Raw genomic sequence first — 13,188 nt, 5'->3', positions numbered from 1 at the left:
TAGCTGAAACCATTAATTGATTTTTATAACTAAAGTAGAATATTATTGGAAGTTACGTAACATCACCTCTGAAACTGTGTTTAAATTGATGCCAGTCTAGTCCCCATGTCATATTTCCTGTTTTCTAATTGCATGATGTAAAACACATACAGTTGGGAATCTCTCACTTTCATAAAAGCATGATTAGCCTATAAAATATAATAAATTAAACATTATTGGGTTGCTTCTTAATGTTATTTAACATCAACTTTGTTCTATGCATTCATTTTAACATGTATTATCATACATTACATTAATTTAACATAATATTTAGCCTGCAAATATTTATATTAGCATACACAATATAGTAAGTCCCCTTTATAGGAACTTTCAAGTTGCAAACTTTCAAAGATATGAACAAGCCTTCTGTGAACATCAGGCATGAGTGGAATTGCAGCTTGCCCTCTGTCTCCTTCTGCTAACAGTCCTTCAGCTCTGCCATCTCCCACCTCCTCTCTCTCCTCCAGTCAGGAACTCCTTTTGCGTAGTCATTTGATGCCAGCCCTGTATGCCAACTGTTGTACTTTACAACTGTACTTGGCAAGGTACTATATTCTAAGGTTAAAAATGTTTTCTTAGTTTTGTTTGTTTTTATGTATTTGTGCGAAAAGGATTGTAAACCTGGTGTAGTACAGTGGTATATAGCTGCTTGTGTTAATTGGGTGCCTACACTAACTCATTCATATATAGGGGACTTAATGCATATGTTACATATGTTACATTTGATACACGACTTGGAATTTCACTGGGAATGCTTTTGTTTTTCACTCTCTAGTAACTTTAAGCTAGTATTCTAATTGCAGTTATAAAGTGAGGTAAGCTATCCCTGCCTCAAGACTCCTGCTTACAAAGATCAAATGTCATAAAAAATTGAGCTAAGGTTTCTTTAATAAGAAGCAAAAAAAAAAAAAAATGTTATGCATGCAAAACACCAAGTAGATTCTTAGCAAAATATTCATAGACCTTTTGGGAAAATTCAAGTTGAAAGCTTCAGAGGGGCAAGGCAGGAGTTTATGTATTTCTAACTGCTAAAGAATCCTATTCTTTCTAAAATTATATTTACAATTGAAAGTAAGTAAATATTGATTTTATAATAGTCATAGTATTGTTTCATCTTGTTTTCTCTGAAAGTATGGGGAAAGTTAAATAATTTGAATATTTATGATATTATTTTTAAGTTTTCAAGATTAATGCAATGAAGTAGAACAAGGAATATTAGCATCATAACTAATGGATGGTCCTCATTTTTCAGGTCTTTGAATTTCATCTGATAGTGACATCTTGATACTTACTAAGGTGATAGCTACTCCTGTGAATATAAGGGGTTACTACTTACAGGTTTAAGAACTTGATTTTGTTTATATTTATTTCTAACATGCAATAGAGATTTATCTGGTTAAGACAAAGAATATTTTATTGACATATTTATCCTTATTTCTACATTGTAGTATCATTGCAGTCTACTCTGTGTTAAACAGAGGGAAGTTGAGTGTGTTTATAGAATTTAAAGAAATCTTTGATATGTGCAAATGACATCTTTGCTGAATAAATAAAGTATGCTTTTAAAAGCTTCAGCAAAAGAGCTCCCACAAAGATAGAGCTAATTAGAATCCTCAACTCATGGAATGTAAAAGAATCTTAGCTTTGGAAGGAAACTCAGGGACTGTCTATCCCAACTTCTACTACAAAGATATTTTAGCTGAAAGAGTTAGTCAACATTTTAAACCAAACTTCATTAAGTACCTCTTTTAATCCAAGGTATACATCTAGATACAAGGGGAAAAAAGTAAAAAAAGACACACGTTCTATCTTATAGGAGTATATTGATCAGAATAGGCTAACTATTAATATAAAAGACATCCCTATTCTTTCAGTGACTTAATTCAGTACGTTTATTTTGTTATACCAGAGTAGGTGTAGTACTCTGCTCTGTGGAATTGTTCTGGGATCCAGCATCCTTCTTGATCAGGAAGCACACTTCTCTGATTCCATTCAGTCAGGGGACGGGCAAAGAGAATGAAGACAGGATTGTATTAGGAGATGTGTATGGGCCAAGTCTTCCATACACTTCCCTGGTGGCTCAGACCATCTGCCTACAATGTGGGAGACCCAGGTTCAAACCCTGGGTCGGGAAGATGTCCTGGAGAAGGAAATGGCAACCCACTCCAGTGTTCTTGCCTGGAAAATCCCATGGATGGAGGAGCCTGGTCGCCTACAGTCCATGGGGTCACAAAGAGTCGGACACGACTAAGCGACTTCACTCACATGGGCCAAGTCTAGAAGTAACTAACACTTCTGCTCATATTTGATTGATCAGAATACAGCCATATGTCCACACCAACTAGAAATGAAAGCAGAGATGTGGGCAAGTTTGGTGACCAGGTGGAAGAAAAAAATGAATTTAGTGACAAATTAGTCTCTCGTACAAAGCCTTTACAGATTATTAATATAGCTAAAAGATTATCCTTCTAGCTTCCTTTTAACCACTTACATGTCACCACTTAAATAAGAGTGAAGAGCCATGTATATGTGATTTGCAATTAAGTTTGAGGATTTTTAATAAGAGTTCCAATTAGGAGAATGATTCTTCTCTTTGTGAATATCTGTATCTGACTTATTAAAATAAGGACATTGTCAGTTGAAGCAATAAATAGAAAATGTTTTAAAAGTGTCATTGTAACTTGGGTTATTAAAATATGTGGGCTGAATGGTATTAACACAGTTGATTTTCTTTGTACTTTGAATTCTATTAAGCAGCAGTTATTGCATGGGGCTCCTCTAATAGGCAACTGTGAAGTGCTTGTATAAACCTATAGTTCACCCTGGATGACAGATAATACACTCACAGGTACTGGCCAGCCCATCTATGAAGAAGCATTACCATTTGTAGAAAAAATAAAAATGTCATTGAGGCAAGGAATGTTTTAATTGCCAAAATCAATATTAAGGCAGTTGAAATGATATTCCAAAACAGATTTGTAGAGTTCATCTGTCATAAGCTTAAATAGTTGAATTCTCCAAATATGTTCAGAAGTTAAAACAAGCACTTAAAATATACAACGGGACCTGCATATAGTAGACTGTCTGTGTCTAAAGGGAAAAGGGCAATTGCATGCATTTGGGGTCTCGTTGGCGCACATACTTCAGTGACCACCCACAGAGTAGGTGCATATATTTTTTGTATCTCGTTACCTTTATACAATGGGAAGTTAATAATAAGATTTATCCACAGGCCCATAATCTTTCAGTTTCCCTTCTGTTTATGGAACAAACTCCACATTCATTAGCTTGTCCTTCCAGATTTCCTTCAATCTGGCCTCACCGAGTTTTCAGCAGTGTTTTCCAATCTGCTGAATAAACTTGTTAGTCTACAAAAACTGTTCTTCCTGGTGTGAGTGTATATTCTAATTCTCACCCTTTCTTTCTCTTGTTTTTCACATGTGTAAATTTATGTTAGCATAATCTGCTTTTAAAAATTTCTCTTTGGTGCCAGGGTTACTGCTTCATGTTCTTTTCTCACCAGAAATTCTACAGTTCATAGTTTGGGTTTCAGGACCAGCCAATCTTTAACAGCTAGCTAAACTAGTTGTTGTTGTTGTTCTTTTTTAGTCTATATTAAATTCAAAAAAAATTATATATATGTGTGCATGTGTGTGTGTATATATATATATGCTGTGTGTATATATATATATTTTTTTGCTGCTGCTGCACACACAAATACACAGACACATACACACACATACATATATGATTATGTTTTCTGAAAAAATAGATTGTTTTACCTCTTCCATTTTGGATACCTTTCATTTCATTTCTTGCTTCATTATTTTGGCTCTGATTTCCTATACAATATCATATAATAGAGATGAAAATAGACATCCTTTTCTTGTTTCTGGCCTTAGTGGGGCACATGTAATGATTTTTAAAAAATGTTGTGAACTGAAATGTTTTCCCTTCCTTATTCTAGATTAGGTGAAAATAAATAATGCCTGTATAGGAGACAGTGTAAGTATGATAATTTAGGAGCATGTTAATGCATAATCTAAAAACAAAATAATACATCTATGTCCTTTGGTATGATAGAGGAAAAATGACACTACGTTATAATTTAACTAGAATTTGATTATTAGTGAGGTTGAGTATTTTTCATTTGTTTCCTTTATGTATTCTTGGTCAATTTATCATTCGTATATTTGTGTATTCTTCATTTTTGTGCTTGTCTTTTTTTGTTAGTATGTACAATTTATTATTAAGACAAACTTTGTCTTGTATCATGTAAAGGTGTTTCCTAGTGTGAGTTACATTTTAGTTATTGTTTACAAATGCTATTTTATATAGATTTTTAACTCTCTGGCATAAAGTTTATTCCTTGTTTTATTATTTTGACTCCACATTTTGCTTTAAGTGTTCTATCCTGGTAAACTAAAAGGTAAGTAATGTTAGGTTGACCTCCCAAAATGTTTTTCTTTTTATTTTTTGAAATTTTACAAGCCTAAATCCAAATCTAGGAGAATTTTAGACAAATTACAATTTACTACATACATTGGCAGTGATATAATAAAAAAATCAAACAAAACTAAACCAATTTGGTGACCTTTGGATATATTTAAATTTAAGAAGCATCGATAGAAATAATGTGGATTTCTTCTTGCATATGAAGTTTCCTAATAAGGAAAAACAAAGTCTGGAGCATGAATTATGTAACTGTGAATATAGAGTGTGGGTAGCTTCTGACTTGATGTGATTTCCCTAAGACTGATTTCCTTACACTCCTGGTGTGATGCTGCTGCAGCTCTGGAAGTAACTACCCATGGCATCAGATAATGTGGCTCAGACACTGATTTCAGTGTTTAAAACACTGAGTGTTTAAAACACTGTTTAAAACAAAGAGGTCTACCATGAACATATATCACATATCTCCTGATATACATCATTACAGGTATCTGAATAAAATGGGAAAAGCTAATCCTGGTTTAGAGATCATTGCATATCAAGCATAATTTTAAACATGTCACATACATTGACTTTCATTGTCACATCATGCTTATGAAGCAGATGCCGTAAAATATCTCCATGCTATGGAAGAAGAAACTAAGGCATGGTATAGTTGAGTAACTTCCTCAAGGTCACAGAGCTAGTCCTTTAGAAAGCCAGTGTTCTTACCTAGGCAGCATGGCTCTAGACTTTTATGCTTTCCAGGAGACTGGTTAGTTTGGATTGGAAGAGTAATTTGGGAAGTATTTTGAGCACAGTGTGCTCAGAAAAAAAGACCCAATTCTGACTAGAACACAAAGAATGAATTCAAATTTTCAAATATGTTACAGAAGTAAGACCTTTAAATGACCTATACTGGGTATAATACTATGTTTAATGAGGGAAGGCGCACTTGCTTCAGATGCTGGTCATGGACCCAACACATTTGGTACACCATACTAATACTATTGGGCTTCCCCAATAGTAGCACAGTGGTAGAGAATCCACCTGCCAATTCAGGAGATGCAAGAAATGCGAGTTTGATTCCTTGGGTTGAGAAGATCCCATAAAGAATGAAGTGGAAACCCACTCTAGTATTCTTGCTTGGAAAATACCATGGACAGAGGAACATGGACTATAGTCCATGGGGTCGCAAAGAGTCAGACACGACCGAGCATGCACACACACCCAACACATTAAAAGTGATTAAAATTAGCTAAGACGGTACGAATGTGAATTCAAAAATAAAAATAACATAATAAAACAATAGATTCCTAGATCAGGAATTCAAAATAAGACTTGTCCCAAATTATGATCAGATCTAAGCACAGCTCAGTAAGACCAATGGATTCACTGCTGCTGCTACTGCTAAGTCACGTCAGTCGTGTCCGACTCTGTGCAACCCCAGAGACGGCAGCCCACCAAGCTCCCCTGTCCCTGGGATTCTCCAGGCAAGAACACTGGAGTGGGTTGCCATTTCCTTCTCCAATGCATGAAAGTGAAAAGTGAAAGTGAAGTCACTCAGTCGTGTCCGACTCTTAGCGACCCCATGGACTGCAGCCCACCAGGCTCCTCTGTCCATGGGATTTTCCAGGCAAGAGTGCTGGAGTGGGGTGCCATTGCCTTCTCCAATGGATTTACAGACACAACCATATCAGAAAATGAATGGGGAAAATATTAATACAGGCTATGCAGACCTTGACTGATTGTTTAAAACTAAACATTTTGTCTGTCTATCCCATGTGTAAACAGTGAGGAATTTGGAATCAGAAGTCAACTCCAATAAAATGACATCAAATTAGCTAATGTCTTAAGGTGTTATGGCACGTTCCTTTTGTGGTGGGAACTGTGGACATAAAGGCATGCAAAAATAATTGACAGAAATGTAAAGCTCTATGAAACTTTAATGACTTTTGTAATTCAAGTTTAAACTGAGAACCAGAGAAGTTACAAGAGCAAAAAGGGGAAGGGAGTGGGGAAAGTAGAAAGGCAGTGAAGAGAAGAGAGGGACAACAGGGAGAATGGATTGGTACTAGAGACATATTGTCTCCGTTTCACTGATTACCCTAGGGTAGGCCCTGGATGTTGGGTCTTTTATCTGCAGTATTACTTCTGAGGGAAACTGTTATCGTGACTATTATATTGGTTTCTTTTGTGAGAAGCAATGTACAAACATCAAAGAAGTTTTCTCTTAAAATCAAAGTACTCTTCAACTGGAATCCTTCTTAAATAATGGATGACACTTGAAGATGTTAGTTGTCATTTTTAATAATTAACTATGTCTAATTTTGGCAGTAACTGAACTTTTATTTTCTGTAAGCGCTTGACACACTACTTGATTCAGAGGAGCAAGATATTTAAATATTGCCCAGTGCTTAAAGTCACAAATTCTGATTAATTCTCCCACTGTCTATTTTTTTCAGATGAATTTTTTATCCCTTTCATAGATAAATGGATAGATATGTATTGGGTATCCATTTATCTATGAAAGGAAAATAAAATCCATCTGAAAAAATAGGGCAGTGGGAAATTTTTTTCAGAATTTTATTTTATACAGAAATTTACTCAGAATGTCCTTCCATAGTTAAATGGTTAGACTTGTATAGGTTCTCGGCTGGAAAATCCCACGGAGCGAGGAGAATGAGGCTACAGTCCACGGGTCACAAAGAGTCAGACACAACTAAATGACTGAGCACATGTATAGGTAGAAGGTAGATAGGTTGTTAGACTGATTAATGGATAGATAAATCTAAATAAAATATAAATATATATTTTATGTATAATAATGAATCATTTTAAAATTGCAAATACTTTTTAAAGACCACTGTTTCCTGATGTGTTATAAGATATTACACACATTTGGTACCATGCTATACTTAAAAAGGGACTTCATCTTATTCAACTGTATATTCTTTGAAGTTATCAGTAAAATATTTTGAACGTAGCTGATTCTCAATAAATATTTGGATTGCTATTTTTTATTGTTATTATCCAAATGAGTTTTATGAAATGATATTAGTTGTATTTCACATTTGGGAAATTGATAAGAAGCCAATAAATTGCCCCAAATTTGCTCCCTATAAGATCAGAAAGACTTGTCTTATCCATATTTTAATATTTTGAACTTGAACCTAATAGACCTGATTGAAAAATTAACTCAGTTGGCAGGTGGTTATATATTTTATATAACACACATTTTTAATGGACAGCTATGCCAGACACTGTTTTAAACACTTAAAAATTATTAGGAAAGTGTAGATCAAACAAATACATGTATGGAAACATTTAGTTTATGAGAGGTTTGAAAATAGGCTCTATCATCTTAGTGTTTACAAAATAAACCTAATAGTAGATTGCGTGGTATTTATTACCACTATGAAATGTAGACATTAATAGAGTCAACATGTTAAATATGTAAAAGAGATATTTTAGCAAGATGAGGACTTATTCATTATTATTTTATCACCAGCTCACTAATTCATGACCTTTATCTGCCTTTGGAAAATGTAGATTCAGATTTTTGACTGTTTATGCTTTGATTTCCCTATGGGAAATGTCAGTGTGAGAATCTCCTGGTTAGATGTTCACATTGAAGTTAATCAGTCAAAGATCCTATTTTTGGAGGTCTTGGCATAAAAGAAGATGAAAGGTTTATAATGATGGAGGGAGAAAACAGATACCAGAACTTGCAATCTTAAGCAAAGTGAGAATTTAGGAGTACAGTAGTGGTTACACTTCAGTGATCTTATTCAAATATATACACACAGATATAAATATTTTCTTTATACATGTTACTAACTTAGTATTCATATTTGTTTATTCAATCATTCTATTATGAAACTGTTAAGAGTAAAGCAACAAGTTGGCATAATTTATGTTAATGAGTTTCAGAAATTGGATCAGTTTAAGAGTAAGTTATTAGACAGAATAGTCTCTGTATTGAGCATGTTAATTACATTTGAGAACTTAATCCTTAAATATATATGTCTTGCATGGCATAATTAACGGTTATGTTCTCCTAAATAGCTCATTATTTTCTTGAGATATAAATTTATATTTAGTAATTGATGGATAATCATTAATTTTCATATTAGTGTTTACTACAATTTCCCTCTAAAGTTCCTTTTCTTAAACACTGCATCTTTTTCATTAGAAGCTGTGAATTATTGATGTAGCATCTTTTGATGGTTTGCAAGAGTTCATTTTATATCCTTCCTAATTAACTGAGACGCTGAGTTCCATCTAGGAAGTTTCATGTCCTACAAGCTTTTTTTCATGACTATGAAATATCAGAATGTGGTAGATTATTTCATTTGCAGATTCATGTATCGCATTAGAAAACCCTGTTACTTTGTCAAGATTGAAATTTTACACTGTCACCTTCAGGGCGAAAAATGTTTTTTAAAGATGCATGTTTGATTGTCACTTAAAACTGCAGAAGTAGTGATGAATACAGACATCTACCACCACATGTACAGATTGATAATGATTTTATTTGTACTTTGGCCTAATGCGTATCCTGTCAGATCATCAAAACAAGAAGAGGAAGTGCATCAGACAAATAAGAAATGGCCAGATGCTCACAAAATGATGAAAAGACATTATCCTTTATCTTTTAATGCTCAAATGATGCAAAGAAGACACTATTTTATTTTAAATTTTAAAAAGAATATAACTTCTCAGATTTAACTGCTACTTCAGGGATATGTCAAACATCCTGGTCTCAAAAATAGTTGCTTCTCTCCAGCTTCCGTGCTCATGGTCTCCTCTTTACTGTCAAGCCTTCAACAAATGATGATATGTCTGTCTTGGAAACTTGAGGATTTCAAAGGTCCTCAAACCTTTCTTGGAGCCATTTCCCTACATTTCATTTTCCACGCATGCTTACTATTCCATGATTTTCAGACTCTTCCTTATGCCTTAGTCTATCAAATTCCTCCTCTCAACATTTTATTTTGTTTCTGTGTCCTCCTGGGCCTCCCAATCATCCATAATTAGCTTTGTTCTTACCACTGCTTGAAGGCTCCCTTGATCCATTGATCTTTCACCGCCGGTGTCTTGGTAGAGAGCTCTGACTCTCTTGTGCTCACTGTACTGTCCTTTCTGGGGAGAGCTTGCCCTCGTGAGAGAAGCAATAAGACTACACTAAGGGATTCAACATAAAAATCACTTATTTTTATAATTACTTGATTTAATTCTGAAGGGAGAAATAGCTTATACAGGTCTGTACTTTAACAGTTGAGTCTAAAGGAATGTCCTTTAAATTTTGGGGGAAAAAAAATCTAAGCTCTAACAAAACATCTTTTCTCAGTACCCAAAGGGATTGGGCAAACCTAAACTAAATTTTTGTTCAATACAGACTTTACATAATGGTATTTCTTTAACAACTGTTAACCATGAATTTAAATGGATCATGCAGTAGACTGGGGACAAGGGAATTAATTAGTAGAAAGCTGAATTATTACACAATGCACATCTATTCCTGTCATTGGTTAGAAGAACAAATGAAAGCATTTTATTCATATTAAAAATAAAATTAAAATTTATGACATACTAATTCCCCTATCTTGAAATACATCATTTACTCTGTGTTTGTGTTCATTAGTTTCCAACATAACAATTTGAGTTTAAAACATATCTATGTTTGGGCTATTCCAGGGTCCTTTGCCTTCTCAATGCAACTCACAGCAAAATGCTACTACATTTAATATCTTAAACTTGAATTGAACTCTTTCACATGATGGAGCTCTCAGATATATCATTATCCGACAATAGTTTTATGCAAGTAAATTATTCATTTCATTAGTGCTGCATCTAAAACAAAACATTTTCAATTTTCACATAATGTAGTTTAAAATGATGAGCTCTGGTTCTTTGGGGAGTTCTTTAAATTGTAGAAGTCATAGAAGTACTCTGTGTCAGCCACAAAACCCTTGGGATCTTAACACCAACAAAAAAATTTCTATAGAAACATAAAAATAAATGCTGATACAAGGAATATCCTCTGTACTCAAAGGAAGATGGACTTTGTATAATGAACAGTAAAAGATTGTAGCTAGTGTCTAATTTTCTTCTTCACTAACTATGCTGTAACAAATCTGAAAAGCCTAATCTGTATGCTTATTTCAATAACACATTGCTTAGAAAATTACTCTAGAAAATTCAAGAATGTAGCTATTCTTGTCCCTTCTTGTTGTTCAGTCCCCCAGTCGTGTCTGACTCTCTGCGACCCCCTGGACTGCAGCACTCCAGGCCTCCCTGTCCCTCCCCATCTCCCAGAGTTTTCCCAAGTTCATGTTCATTGCATTGGTGATGCCATCTATCCATCTTAATCTCTGACACCCTCTCCTCTTCCTGCCTTCAATCTTTCCAAGCATCAAGGACTTTTCCAATGAGCTGTCTGTTCACACCAGATGACCTAAATACTGGAGTGTCAGCTTTAGCATCTGTCCTTCCAGTGAATATTCAGGGTTGATTCTCCCTTAGCATTGACTGGTTTGATCTCCTTGCTGTCCAAGGGACTTTCAGGAGTCTTCTCCAGCACTACAGTTTGAAGGCAATAGTTCATTGGTGTTCTGCCTTCTTTATGGTCCAGATCTCAACTATATCGTATGACCACTGGGAAGACCATAGCCTTGACTATACAGACATTTGTCAACAGAGTAATGTCTCTGCTTTTCAACACACTGTAGGTTTGTCATAGCTTTCCTGCCAAGAGGCAACTGTTTTCTGATTTCATGACTGCAGTCACTGTCCTCAGTGATTTGGGAGCCCAAGAAGAGGAAATCTGTCACTACTTCCACCTTTTCCTCTTCTATTTGCCATGCAGTAATGGGGCCAGATGCCATGATCTTGTTTGTTTGTTTGTTTGCTTTTTACTATTTAGTCTTAAGCTTTCTCTTTCACTCTCCTCCTTCACCCTCCTCAAGAGGCTCTTTAGTGCATCTTCCCTTTCTGCCATTAGAGTGGTATCATTCACATTTTTGAGGTTGTTGATGTCTTTCCCACCTAACTTGCTTCCTTCTTGTAACTCATCCAGCCCGGCATTTCTCATGATGTGCTCTGTGTATAGGTTAAACAAACAGAGTGACAATAGACAGCCTTGTCATACTCCTTTCTTATTTCAATAAGCACATTGCTTAGAAAATTACTCTAGAAAATTGAGGAACGTAGCAGTTCTTGCCCCTTGAAAGTGAAAGTGAAGCCGCTCAGTCATACCCGACTGTTTGCAACCCCATGGACTGTAGCCTACCAGGCTCCTCCATCCACAGGATTTTCCAGGCAACAGTACTGGAATGGGTTGCCATTTCCTTCTCCAGGAGATCTTCCCAACCCAGGGATTGAACCCAGGTCTCCTGCATTGTAGGCAGATGCTTTACCATCTGAGCCACCAGGGAAGCCTTACCCCTTAATATGTTTCAAAAAATAACCATTTCGTGTGTGTAAATGTACTTGTTCATGTACAATTAATGATGGTCCAGAGTTTTACAGCTTTTTCTTTACATGGTTAGAAGTATCCATTTGTTTACTAGGCTTCTGTTGTTTAGAATTAATTTTTGAGAGTTTCTTGCATGATAGTATTAGATATTTTATAGAAACAATACCAACAACAAATAATTTAAGGAAAACACATGCTGTGCTGTGCTTAGTTGCTTAGTGTGTCCGGCTTTTTGTGACCCCATGGACTGTAGCCTGCCAGGCTCCTCTGTCCATGGGGGTTCTCCAGGCCAGAATACTGGAGTGGGTTGCCATGCCCTCCTTAAGGAAAACATGGAAAATCAAATGCAAACCTTCTCGCTTGGATTATAATTCTCTGTTGAAAAACAAATAACACTTATACTATGTCTTGAATATTTTTCCCTTCAATAAGTTACATCATTTGGAAGTATATGCTCCCATTTAATAGGTAGCCTTTTTATTCTGTTGATGGTTTCCTTCACTATGCAGAAAAGCTTAAGTTTGAGTAGGTTCCGTTTGTTTATTTTTGCTTTTGTTTCCCTTGCCCAAGGAGACAGATGCAAAAAATATATATATATTGCTAAGGTAAACGTCAAAGAGTGTACTGCCCATGTTTTCTTCTAGGAGTTGTATGATTTCAGGTCTTACATTTAGGTCTTTAATCCATTTTGAGTTTATTTTTATATGTGATATGAGAAAAAAATTCTAATTTCATTCTTTTATATGTAACTGTCCAGTTTTCTCCATAACACTTATTTAAGAGACTGTATGTTCTCTATTACATACTCTTGCTTTCCTGGTGGCTCAGATAATAAAGAATTTGCCTGCAATGCAGGAGACCCAGGTTTGATCCCTGGGTCTGGAAGAACCCCTAGAGAAGGGAATGGCTGCTCACTCCAGTGTTCTTTCCTGGAAAATTCCATGGACAGAGGAGTCTGACAGGCTACAGTTCATGCCATCACAAGGAGTTGGACATGACTGAGCAACTAACATTTAACTTTATACTCTTGCTTGCTTTGTCATAGATTAGTTGACCACATGCATGTGGATTTATTTCTGGGCTGTCTATTCTGATCCACTGATCTGAGTCTCTGGTTTTCTGCCAGTACCATCATGTTTTTATTACTATAACTTTGTAGTATAGTCTGAAGTCAGGGACTGTGATAGCTCAAGCTTTGTTCATTTTTCTCAGGATTGCTATTCAGGGCATTTTATAGA

This window comes from Bos mutus, chromosome 9 (genome assembly GCF_027580195.1).
Source record: "Bos mutus isolate GX-2022 chromosome 9, NWIPB_WYAK_1.1, whole genome shotgun sequence".
NCBI classification, from domain to species: Eukaryota; Metazoa; Chordata; class Mammalia; order Artiodactyla; family Bovidae; genus Bos; species Bos mutus.
The sequence above is the reverse complement of the archived record's forward strand: the minus strand, read 5'-3'. Positions refer to the sequence as shown.